This window comes from Choloepus didactylus, chromosome 3, assembly GCF_015220235.1.
Source record: "Choloepus didactylus isolate mChoDid1 chromosome 3, mChoDid1.pri, whole genome shotgun sequence".
NCBI classification, from domain to species: Eukaryota; Metazoa; Chordata; class Mammalia; order Pilosa; family Megalonychidae; genus Choloepus; species Choloepus didactylus.
Genome location: NC_051309.1, coordinates 56,645,003 through 56,655,471, shown reverse-complemented (window position 1 = coordinate 56,655,471; position 10,469 = coordinate 56,645,003). Strand labels below are relative to the sequence as shown.

Here is a 10,469-nt window from a genome sequence, read left to right as displayed (position 1 = left end):
AGACACTGATCCTGAAGCCTATTTCTTGTTCAGAAAGCGGTCTGGTCCCTTCCCTCATAGATCTTACATTTTAGAGGAGAGAAGATGCAGGTAATAACAAATAAGCATATGAATGTATAAAGTAGTGTGGAGTTGCAATAAGTACTACGAAGAAGAAAATGAGACAATGCATATAAAAACACCCAGTCCAGTGTCCAGCACAAATAGATGCTCAAAAGTGTTTCCTTGGAAGTGCTTGCCTGAGACATGGTGGTGAGCAGGGGACTACATTTTCAGGGTCCCCCGGTGGCCCAGATTTGTGGCTTACAGAAGAGATGAGATGTGGTCTGAGGGACAATATGACTATGAAAGATTGCCAAGTGAAAGACTGCCTCCTCGACGTCACCCCAGTGATGGCTACCATAGAGAAGTTAATATTGTGCCAAAGAAACCAGCACTGCTGGACAGACCCGGTGAAAGAAGCTACAATAGATATTACAGTCATGAATATGATGAGGGCCGCAGTTTTTCTCATGATCAAAGAGGTGGTCCGCCTCATAGAGGAGATGAATCTGGCTATAGATGGCCAAGAAGTGATCATTCTGCAAATCGACAACCTGAATACAGGGATGTGAGAGATGGCTTTAGAAGAAAAGATTTCTACTATTCCCAATTTGTAAGAGACCGGTCTCCACATAAAAAAGACAATTCTTTTTTCAGAGAATCACCTGTAGGCCAAAAGCAGATCTGGCTCCAGTGTCAACAGTAAAAGCTACTTTCTGGAAAAAAGCAAAATGTACAGTTTCCATGAATCTCAACATAGAAAGTCCATGCATGCTGGTGCATCCTACAAATAGCAGAATGAAGGAAAGCCAGAAAGAGGTAAAGAGAGACCTGTCCAGTCTTTGAAAACATTAACAGACACTTCACCCTCAAGTTTTTCAGCAGTTATTTCATCAAAGGTGCTAGACAAGCCCAGTAGGCCCACTGAAAAGGAACTTGCTGAGGCTGCAAGCAAGTGGGCTGCTGAAAAGCTACAGAAGGCAGATGATAGCAACTTACCTGTCATTTCTGAGTATGAGGCAGGATCCACAGCACCACTGTTTATTGACCAGCCAGAAGGACCTGAGTCGAATGAAACAGATGACATAGAATTATTTAAAGACAGTCAGCTAACCAGTCACTCTAAAGCAATAGCATCAAAACCCAAAGAGATTGAACAGGTTTATCGACAAGACTGTGAAACTTTCGTGATGGTTGTGAAAATGCTGATTGAAAAAGATCTTTCATTAGACAAGTCCATACATTTTGCCTTGAGGCAAAACTTACACAAAATAGGTGAGCGGTGTGTTGAAGACTCTAGCATTTTATTGCAGAGTATGACACCTCTAGTCAAGATTTTGGAGAGCCTTTTTAGATTTCTTGTTCAGGCAAAAGAATGTTTCTAGATTTTTTCTGTCCTGGACTATGTGAATCCTTAAGATATGGAACTTTGGTGATGAAGATAAATACTTTATGATAGTTGAACACATTTCCAATATCAAATAAACATTGAAAACAGTCTTTTTTTTTTTTTAAGAAAGTGTTTCCTACATCATACTCTAACTTTAAATATGTATTTCCTATAATCCCCCAAACAATCCTGGAATAATAATACTAATATGCTCATTTTATAGATATTAAAATTGATGGCCAGAGGAGATAAGCAATTTTCCCAGAATCTCACTGCTATTTGTGTCAAAATTAGTAATTGAACCCAGCTTCTAGAACCTTCTGTTTGATATCCAACCTTTTTCCAACACTCAATTATTCACTGTCACTTTCACCCACCCACTTCAGAGAAGCCTAATAGTGGCTGTGGGTACGTACTTGAACCCTAGTTGAACTCATGTTTTTATTTTATTATCTTTTGTTTCCATTTTCTGTGGGAACCTGTGCTATTGGGTGACCCTGAGGTATATGCTTCAATGTATCACTGGCCTTAGCATCAGGAAGTTTTTTTCTTTCTTTAAACCAAAAACAAAAAAAAAAATTAATGTATGTAATAAATTTTGGCTTTAGTAACTTAGGAGAACTGCCACTATTATCCTTTCAAGTGACACCACATCAAAATCATTCCATTCAAGTGGTTGAATGAGTAAGTAAAAGGAACCAATCTCATCCCACCTTCACTTGGAGCAGCCTCTGACCTGGGCCTTGCTTTAAGAACACGTAAGAAGAATTTGTGTGCTGAGGCCTTGGAAAGGCTGCCTTTCTGGGAAACAGGGTTTGGGGTTGGGACCAAGTGACTCCAAGCAATTTGCATATTCATTCATTCAGTCACTCATTCATTTAATTCAAAAGTAGGCAAACTATGGCTCTCAGGCTAGATCTAGCCCGATTCCCATTTTTGCAAAAAGTTTTATTTGAGCACAGCTACGTTCATTTGTTTTCATATTATCTATGGCTGCTTTCCTGCTACAATGGCAGAACTCGGTAGTTGCAATAGAGAGCCTGTGTCCCACAAAGCCCAAAATATTTACTCTGTGGCTCTTTTCATAAAAGATTGCTGATCCCTAATCAAATTAATTGTTCAACAAACCTATTTTGATCATTTACCTTGAGCCACACATCGTACTAGGTGATGTTGACACAAAGATGCATCAGAGATTTCTTGCCTACAAAGCTCATAGTCCAGGCAGCACCTAGGGTTTATCATGGAAAGGAATCTTTTTCCTGTGAGAAACTTAGATGAGGCTTGAGAGACAGGCAAGGGCAGTGTCATGCGTGGCTTTTATGGGCCACCAAAGGGTATTGAATTTTATGCAGGTAATGAGGAGCCACTGAAGCATTTGTCAGATTTGCGTTTTGAATAGATGAAGCTTGGGGACAGTGTGAAGGAATGGCTTCATTTGTTTCCTGAGACTTTTTCAGGATACTGATTGCCTGGAACATTACTATGTGTCATCTCCCCTCAATTCCCATATTCTTGGGAATATTTGAAATATAGAACAAGCTTTTATGCAGGATTATATTAAGAAGTTTAATTAGCATGAGTATAGCCAAGACCATTCCTCTCACATTTTATTCAGTTTGTGAGCTGGCACAATCTTGCTGCTTTCCTTCTATTCACTAGGCTGAGTCTGGGAGTTAGCCAATAAGTCCCTATTAAGATCCCTCAGTTGAACCCATTTGTCCTCATCTGTTGGCAAAGGTTTTCATGATTTATTCTCGGTTCTCTGGGAAGAAAGGGGCCATCAGAGGCTGTGGCCTGCCTGTCCCCACAAAGGCACCCTTATCACTAGGGGAAGAGGAGTATATTAATTTTTGCTGATGCTGATATTCTAATTTTGGGGATTTCTGTACTTCCAGGGAGTCACTTACTATCCCCATGTTTCCTCTGTAACTTAGATAAGAGTCCAAGTTTGCTGTCTTTCCCATTAGGCCCGTAGTTCCTGTTCTTGTCCATGGCAAGTTCATAAATGAGGAGACCAATTAGGGATTTTTTCAAAGGTCTAGATGAGAAATGATGAGGTACTGAACTAGAGCAGCAGTAGGATAGAGAAAAAAGTGGGATTCAAGAAATAAATACAGCGTAGTTGGCAGGACCTGGGGAGTAACTGGACATGAAGGGTAAGAGACAACTCATGTTTCTAGTTTGAGTGCTGAAAATGGTGATGCCATTCCCAGAAATGGAAATTATAGAAAGAGGATTAGATCTTAGAGGAAGATACAGTGTTGGACTTTGAATATGCTCTTTGAGGAATCTGTCTGCATCCAAACAGAGATTCCAATAGGCAATCAGATAAATGAGTCATATCTGGAGAGAGGTTATGGTTTGAGATACAGATGTGAGACTTAGAAGTTCAAAGGAGGTAGTTAAAATTATGAAACTGAGTGATACTGCCCATGGGGAGTGGGCAGAGTGAAAACAGCCAGAGTGAGGAAAGAACCACATGCCAATGAGAGGATGAAGTGCCCACAAAGGAGTGAAGAACAGTCAGAGAAGAAGGAAACCCAGAATAATTTGTATGAAGTTTATACCTTGTATGATAATAATCTTTTTACCTTATAGGATTGATATGTATACAATGGAAAAGTGGAATAAAAACTGTAAAACACTCTAAAGATACAGGATATTACAATAAGTTTGTTAATTTCCTTTATGCATGCAGTACTTTATATATAGTTTTGCATATCTTGTTCTATAATAGTGATATATAATGATTTGAAGGCACTGGAGAGTGGGCAAATATTGGCACTATTTGGAGGGGATCTGATTCTTGAAGAAAAGGAACCACAATATTTACATTCATTTGTTCCTTTAAGTTCACTCTGTAGTCTGTGAAGTGCAGGGTGGCTTGAATTCAAGATAAAAGATGCCATTTTATAGGCTTGAGGTGTCAGAGGATGTATTTTGGGGCTGCAAGAATGGCTGGAAATTGGGGGCAAAATCCTGGAAAGGAGGGACCTACAAATGGGGAAGCCCCCACCTTGGCATACAAACTCTCCTCAAACCTCTGGATGATCTGGATGCATAGCTGCCAAGGCTCTGAGCAGATATCAATGGTGAGAGTTCTGAAAAAGCTGAGCAGAGTTCTCAGCTCTTGCCCATCATAGGGAAGTCAAATTTTGGAGTTCAAATCCCACTATGTTGAAGGGGATTGGAAAATCCTCAGGCTTTCTTATTTTCTTTTAAACCTTTTATTTTGAAATAATTATAGATTCACAGTAAGTGGCAAAGATAGGTCCCATGTGCTCTTCACTCAATTTATCCTTATGGTTATATCTTGTTTAAGTACAGTACAATATCAAAACCAGAAAACTGGTATTAGTATGGTATATGTGTATAGTTCAATGCCATTTTATCACATGTAGATTCATGTAACCACTACCTCAGTCAAGATACAAAACTGTTCCCTCACCACAGAGATCTCCCTTGTGATGTCACTTTACAGTTATACTACCTGCTACCTCAACCCCCACCATCCCTAATCCCTGGCTGTGCCAATTTGAATGTAGTATGTCCCGCCAAACGCCATTATCTTTGATGTAATCTTGTGTGGGCAGACCTATCAGTGTTGATTAGAGTGTAATTCTTTGAGTGATGATTCCATGGAAATGTGCCCCACCCAACTGTAGGTGATAACTCTTGTATTAGTTAGGGTTCTCCTTGGAAACAGAATCAATGAGAGATGTCTCTGATTATCAAATTGTAAAAGTGACTCACGCAACTGCGGGAGCGCATGAGTCCAAATTCTGCAGAGCCGTCAACAAGCTGTCAACTCCAAGGAAGACATCCGACAAACTCCTCAGGAAACGAACCGGCAACTTCGACGAGCTCCCCAGGAAATGCTTCACTGAGCAGCTGGAGAAGAAGTGAAAGTTCTCTAACCGTCCAGCTTAGAAGTCTCCAACTGATCACCCGGACCAAATCCAGCCAATTGCATTCTCTCACTGTGGAAGGCACACCCCTTGATGAGTCATCAGTCAGCTGCAGTCAATTGACTGATGATCCAACAAACCGGCTGATCACCCAGACCAAATCCAGCCAATTGCATTCTCTCACTGTGGAAGCACGCGCCTTGATGAGTCATCAGTCAACTGCAGTCAATTGACTGATGATCTGACAAACCAGCCCGTTGGTTTATTAACCAGCCTCAAATATCCTCACAGCAATCGTCAGGCCAGTGCCCGCTTGACCAGACAGCTAGGCCACCTAGCCAAGTTGACACATGAACCCAACCATCACAACTCTGATGAAATAATTTCCATGGAGGTGTGGCCCCACCCATTCAGGGTGGGCCTTGATCAGTGGAGCTATATAAATGAGCTGACAAACAGAAGGAACTCAGTGCAGCTGAGAGTGGCATTTTGAAGAGGAGCTACAGCCAAGAGGGACACTGAAGAAAGCACAGGAGGTGCAGATGAGAGACATTTTGAAGACGGCCATTGAAAGCAGACTCTTGCTCTGGAGAAGCTAAGAGAGGAAAAATACCCCAAGTGCAACTAAGAGTGACATTTTTGAGTAACCGCAGCCCAGAGAGGAATGTCCTGGGAGAAAGCCATTTTGAAACCAGAACTTTGGAGCAGACACCAGCCACGTGCCTTCCCAGCTGACAGAGGTTTTTCGGATACCATTGACCATTCTCCGGTGAAGGTACTCGATTGCTGATTTGTTACCTTGGACATTTTATGGCCTTAAGACTGTAACTATGTAACCAAATAAACCCCCTTTTATAAAGGCCAATCCATCTCTGGTGTTTTGCATTCCGGCAGCATTAGCAAACTAGAACACTGGCAATAATTAATCTGTTCTCCATCTCTATAATTTTGTCATTTTGAGAATGTTATATAAATGGAATCATGCAGTATGCAACTTTTTTAGATTGGCTTTGTTTTTCATTCAGCATAATGCCCTTGAGATCCACAACAGGTTGTTGGATATAACAATAGTTTGTTCCTTTTTATTGCTGAGTAGTATTCCATGGTATGGATGGATGTACCACAGTTTGTTTATTCATCACCTAATGAAGGACATCTTAGTTGTTATACAGTTTGGGGCTGTTAGAAATCAAGCTACTATGAACATTTGTATACAGGTTTTTGTGTGGACATAAGTTCTCATTTCTCTGAGATAAATGCCCAGGAGTGCAACTGCCTAGGAAGGCTTTTCTTTTGAAATGCCATGAGGGCTATGCTTTAGTAGTGCAATATATTCTCAAGATTTAGTAAAAACCTTATGTGTTCATGATGAATGATCAATAATTAAACTGCCTGCAAGAAAAATTTTAAGAGGAAGATAACAGAATCCAGAGTTTCTACAATATATTATTCACAACATCCTATATACAATCCAACCTTACTAGACATGAGAAGAAACATGAAATTATGACTTATAGGTAATAGAAAAGGTAAACAATACAGTAGACCCTGAGACAACCCATATATTTGAATTCAGACAGAGACTTTGCAAGACTATTATAAGCATGCTCAAGGATTTAAATAAAAAGATGGTTGTAAAAAGAAAAATGCCTGCCTGCAGCTTCTCAGCAGAAAATACAAAACTATATAAAAGAACCAAAGTGACATTCTAGAACTAAAATATACAATATATGAAATAAGCAATTTAGTGGATAAGCTTAAGAGCAGATTGGAGACACCTGAAAATTTAGTGAACTTGAAGATAGATCAGTAGAAATAATCCAATCTAAGTAATAGAGAGGAAGAAAAAGTATGAAAAAAAGTGAAGATGGATTCAATTCTAATTGATACACTTTATGGAGAAGAGAGAGAGAATGAGGCAGAAAAATATTTGAAGAAATAATGGCAAAGATTTTTCAGAATTTGCTGAAAATAACCAGATACAAGAAGTTCAATGAAACACAGCAGAATTAATATAAAGAAAACTATAATTGAGTAAATTATCAACAAACTACTGAAAACCAAAGATAAAAAGAAAACTCTTGAAAGCAGTAAAAAGGGGGAAAATAATGCATGTTATGGCTGACTTCTTATTAGAAACAATGAGCACAGAAGAAAATAAAAGGACATCTTTAAACTTCTGTAAAAGAAAATATAACTGTTAACCAGCAACCAAAATAACCTTGAAAACCAAAGAGTGCACACACACACACTCATATATACATATATAAAAGCTAAGAAATTTTTTTTCTTTTCTTTTCTTTTCCTGTTTCTTTCTTTTGTGTGTCTGTGTGTGTGCGTGTTTCAGCACACTTATACTGTAATAAAGGCTAAAAGAAATTTTCAGTCTGGAGAGAAATGACCCAAGAAGGAAACCCTAACCTACAGGAAAAAATAATATAACTAGAAATGTGGGTAAATATAAAAGATTGTTTCTTAGTCTCTTAATTTGTTCAAAGGACAGCTAACTATTAAAGGCAAAAATTACAGTCTTGTAAAGTGGGTTTTATAACCCGCAATAGGTAAGTGTAAAATATATGACAACAATAGCACAAAGGATAGGGAAGTAAATAGAGTGACACTATTGCAAGATTTAAAAAATTTTACATGAAATGGTACAATATTAATTTTAAGTAGACTGTGGTAAGTTAAGGATACATATGAGTAGCCCCTAGAAATAAAAGAATTTTAAAGTTATAGATCAGAAGACATAGACTTTTTAAAGGAATAGATAAAAAGCCATTTGCTGAATTAAAATGGAAGAGTAAAATATTTGTTTAACCCAAATGAATACAGTGAAGAAGGAACAAATGAACAAAAAGAAAAGAGATGGGAAAAGTAGAAAATAATAGCAAGATGGCAGACCTACATGCTACTATAAAAATAATTACATTAAATACAAATGCATCAAACACTATAAAATACAGAGGTTGTCAACTTGGATTAGAAAGCAAGACTCAGTTATTTGCTGTCTACAGACACACACATTAAATGTAAAGACACAGATGGGTTGAGAGTAAAAGGATGAAAAAATATACACAATATAAACAATAAGCATTACAAAACTATATTTATATCAGATGAAACAGCCATCAAAACCTGGAATATTTGGAAAAATAAAGGGGCTGTTTTGTAATGATAAAGGGTTAAATAATCAGAAAGACTTAAGTGTGTATGTATCTAATAAAATTTTAAAATTCCTGAGGGGAAAATGGACAGAACTAAAGATGAGCAAAGAACAAATCCACAATCGTAGCTCTCTCAGTAAGTGATAGAGCAAGATGAGAAAAACTCCCTAAGGATAAAGAAGATTTAGCCACTCTATTAACCTACTTGACCTATTTCAGCACCACGTCCCCAAAATAGCAGAGTATACCTTCTTCTCAAGTTTCCATGAAATGCTCACCAAGATAGACCACATGCAGGTCCACAAAACAAGTCTCAATAAATTTCAAATGATTTAGGTTTTACATAGTATATTTTCTGATCTCAAAGAAATTAATTTAGAAATTAATTACAGTAAAATATCTTTTAAAAGTCCCAAATATTTAGAAATTAATCAACACACCTCTAAATGACCCATGTGCCAAAGAAGAAATAACAAGTGAAATTAGAAAAGATTTTGAAGTACATGTCAAAATTTATGACATGCACTTAAAGTAGAGTTTGCAAGGAAAATTTATAACTTTTAAATGCTTATATTAGAAAAGAGGAAAGGATGAAAAATAAATGATCTTATTTTCTACTTTAAAAAGCTAGAAAAAGAGCAAATTAAACCTAAAGTGAGCAAAAGGAAAGAAATAATAAATATAAGCAAAATCAATTAAATGGAAACAGGCAGAAAATAGAGAAAATTAACAAAACTAAAAGTTGGTTCTTTGAAAGATTAATAAATATTGACAAATTCCTAGAAGTCTGATCAGGAGATATGAGTGAAAATACAAATTACCAATATCAGTAGTTGGACCGGTTTGTATATATTATGTCCCCCAGAAAAAGCCATGTTCTTTGATGTAATCTTGTGTGGGCAGACGTATCAGTGTTAATTAGATTGTAATTCTTTGAGTGTTTCCATGGAGATGTGCCCCACCCAACTGTGGGTGATGACTCTGATTGGATAATTTCCATGGAGGTATTACCCCACCCATTCATGGTGGGTCTAAATTAAATCACTGGAGCCATATAAATGAGCTGGCAAACAGAAGGAACTCAGTGCTTCTGTGAATGACATTTTGAAGAGGAGCTACAGGCAAGAGGGACACTTTGAAGAACGCCCAGGAGCTGAGAGAGGAGCTGCAGATGAGAGACAGTTTGAAGACAGCCATTGAAAGCAGACTCTTGCTCTAGAGAAGCTAAGAGAGAATGAATACCCCAAGTGCAACTAAGAGTGACATTTTTGAGGAACTGCAGCCTAGAGAGGAATGTCCTGGGAGAAAGCCATTTTGAAAACAGAACTCTGGAGCAGATGCCAGCCATGTGCCTTCCCAGCTAACAGAGGTTTTCCGGACACCACTGACCATCCTCCAGTGAAGGTACCCGATTGCTGATGTGTTACCTTGGACACTTTATGGCCTTAAGACTGTAACTGTGTAACCAAATAAACCCCCTTTTGTAACAGCCAATGTATCTCTGGTGTTTTGCATTCCAGCAGCATTAGCAAACTAGAACAGTAGTGAAAAAGGTACTATTGCTACAGATCCTACAAAAATTAGAAGGGTAGGAAGAGGAAATTTGAATGACTATATGCCAAAAAAATTTCACAACTTAGATTAAGTAGACAAATTTAAAAGCACAGCTTACCAAAATTGACACAAGATGAAACAGAAAATATGATCAGGCCTATATCTATTAAAGAAATTAACTTATTAATTAAAAAGTTCCCATAATATAAGTGTCTGTATATGGGGTATGTTGGGATTCTCTGATGGGGTTTATGTTATTTTTGCAACTGTCCTGCAAGTTTGAAATTATTTCAAAATAAAAAGTTTAAAAAAAATCCTGCAAAGAAAATTCCAGACCTGAAAGTTTTCAGTAGTAAATTCTGTCAAGCCTTTAACAAATAGATAATACCCATCTTATGCAAAATC

The 10,469-nt window shown here is 37.8% G+C and overlaps 1 pseudogene; it reads left to right on the top strand.

The window, feature by feature from the left end:
* The first annotated feature begins 304 nt into the window (after positions 1 to 304).
* LOC119528618 lies at positions 305 to 1,396 on the top strand (annotated as a pseudogene).
* Positions 1,397 to 10,469: the final 9,073 nt, after the last annotated feature.